Source organism: Schistocerca piceifrons, chromosome X, assembly GCF_021461385.2.
Source record: "Schistocerca piceifrons isolate TAMUIC-IGC-003096 chromosome X, iqSchPice1.1, whole genome shotgun sequence".
Classification (NCBI taxonomy): domain Eukaryota; kingdom Metazoa; phylum Arthropoda; class Insecta; order Orthoptera; family Acrididae; genus Schistocerca; species Schistocerca piceifrons.
The window spans coordinates 703,533,779-703,536,594 of record NC_060149.1 but is presented as its reverse complement, the minus strand read 5'-3'; the positions used below and the strand labels follow the sequence as shown (position 1 = coordinate 703,536,594).

Here is a 2,816-nt window from a genome sequence, read left to right as displayed (position 1 = left end):
TTCAACCACATACGTGCGTTGGATCCCATGGAAAGTCTTCTAATGATTACTGTCACTCATGAATCATTTCTGGCACACTCATATCTTGAAATGAGTCACCTTTTTCGAACGTATCAGCTACAGTAAAATTTTAGATAGTCCTTATGCATCTTCCAACTGCCGCCTCAAACTGCACAACCACCCTGCAGCTTTGCACATGTGATTGCTCCACTAATGAGCGGAAGTCAGATCTGTATCCACCACCACCTGCAACCCATGTAGAAACAGGCTAAGCTGTGTTAGTGCTATAGGACTGTTTTGACCATTCTGTGGAAATGGGGACATGTTGTCATAGCTCCGCCAACAGTATGCGATGTGTAAGGTTACTGCCAAACGAACCACACTCCTGCAAAGTTATAGACTGAAAGGCCCCCCCTCAAACTGTCTTTGGCTGACCCGCCCTTCAGCACAGTCACCGATATAATCTGCAGCTGACTAGACGCTGAGTTAACATCTATATAGCAAACACATGGAGTATTTCTAAAGTAGCAAACACATCCGTTGCAGTTGTACACTCTGATGTAAGGAATCTGTCTTGTGGACAATGTTGGATATTAGGTGAGAGGATTTTTCTTTTTGTTTATAGAGAGAGAAGTATAGTCCACTTAATCTATATTTATTAATTCAGATAGGAAAATTACATCTTTATGTTCTTCTGGCAGGCACATGCATGGGTCGTCAGAAGTTTTCAGTGCACTGTGTGTTCAGACACAGGTGTACTCTGACCACCATTAAAGTCTGATGTCAGTTCTGCCACAGTTTGCCACTTGTCCTGGTTTACCAGTCTGCCCAGCATACGACGTCCGACATATGTAATGATGGTACCACCTTGGTGATAATGGCGACGCCAGGCTATCTGGCTCCTGAAACAAAAATGGATAAATAAAAATATAATCTTCGTTATATGCATCACATACACACAGCATCAGTTATGCACAGAAATCCGCCACGAATTTTCTATGTATTAGCAGATCCTGTCAGATCCCAGGCCACTTTCAGTCAGACAATATTGCTTTTATCATTAACCTGGTACTGCAGGGATCACTAAACAGTACCACATGTATGCAGTATATTCAGGAATGAAGTACCGTCGCCATAAATGAAAAAAACGAGAATGTTGTATAATTTGACTTATTAGACGACTAGCAATTCAGGCCGTGTGGAAAATCTGTAAGCGGGTTTAAGGATTCCATTCAGCTCATTGTTGACCAGTCCGTTGCAGCAGTTGAAGATAGCAAAACCAAAGCGTAAGTTTTAAATTTCATCTTTAAGACCGTTCTCGCCTGAAGAACCATACAAACATGCTATTTCTTGACCTTTGGACAGACTCTCTGTATGGACGACATGTAAATAAGTATACCTGACAGAAGCAACTTAAAGATTTGAAAAACAAATCATCTGGTTCGGATGGCATCCCAGTTCGATGTTTACTAGGAGTACTCCAAGGCATTGGTCCGTTACCCAGTCTGCATTTATCATGAATCTCCCCTTGTACGTATTCTGTTAGAATAACATTTTCTTGAGGCTAAGCAGTTTATGTTCATGAATCAGCATGGTTTTAGAAAGCATCGTTCGTGCTAAACTCGGCATGCCTTTATTTCACATGATATCTAGAGAACTATGAATGTAGGATAACAGATTCCATATTTCTATATTTCCTGAAGGTATATGACATGATGTCCCATCACAGCCTGTAACGAAAGCACGAGCATATGGAATAGGCTCAGAGATATGAGAGAGGTTATATCCAATATGTTGTCAGAGACAAGGGTATCGTCAGTAGGGCAATGGAATCCCTGCTGTTCTCTCTATACATAAATGATTTGTCGGACAGCAGTCTGCCGACAACGCTGCGGTGTAGGATAAGAGTTGGCCAAAATTTCCAGTTGGTGTGACGAATGGCTGCTGGCCTTAAATGCGGAAAAATTCAAGTTTATGCTGATGAATAGGAAGAACAAAGTTTTAACGTTCTGTTACAGTATTACTATAGCCCTGCTTACTTCACTGGTGTCTTTGGTCCGTACCAGGTCAGATTGACAGAAGCGATCTAAGCAATTCAGCGGATGACTGCTAGATTTGTTACCTTTAAGTAAGTGCCACGGAGATGCTTTCGGAACTCAAACTGAAGTCCTTGGAGGAAGCTGTTCTTTTACAGTAACACTACAGAGGAAATTTAGAAAACGGCATTTGAAGTTAACTACCAAACTATTCTACAGCTGCCAACATACATTGCGCCTAAGGACAACACCAGATACGAAAAGTTAGGTCTCATATGGAAGCGTACAGATAGTCGTTCTACCATCATTATTTTAGATTAATTGTACATGGAGTCCACTGAACTTTAGGAATTCGAAACATGCATTGTCAAACGTATACAAAGGAAAAATAACTGTCGTAACACCTCTATACTCCATTAAAAACACGCACACGTGAAAAGCAGGAAACTCACCCGTCTCAAACTTAATATCGACTCCAGCACCGATCAGGTGCTATGATTGAAATGACTTATGAAAGTCAACTGTATGCGAAATGGAAACCTAGGATGGTGTAATGGGCTAAACTGAAAGACTAAGACCTAACTATAGATAATTTTGGTGTTGACTAGGTAATAGGAATAATTTTGATGTTAATAACAGTGTAATACACTTACCATCGGCCGCCACATCACATCCCCATCCCCCTCAGTCCCCCACTGTTCCTCATCTATAAGTGGTATCGAAAAGGATGTATATAGGTAAATTTATTGAAGCACTTGCATGATTGGAGAGGTTGAGAAG

The 2,816-nt window shown here is 41.1% G+C and overlaps 1 long non-coding RNA gene across 1 annotated transcript in view; it reads right to left on the bottom strand.

Annotated features, from left to right (window-relative positions):
* Nucleotides 1-685: 685 nt before the first annotated feature.
* LOC124723029 overlaps nucleotides 686-2,816 on the bottom strand; it is a 305,630-nt gene continuing 303,499 nt past the window's right edge. The window contains exon 6 of the long non-coding RNA XR_007006483.1: nucleotides 686-902. This is a non-coding gene — a long non-coding RNA (uncharacterized LOC124723029). The remainder of the gene's footprint in view (nucleotides 903-2,816) is intronic.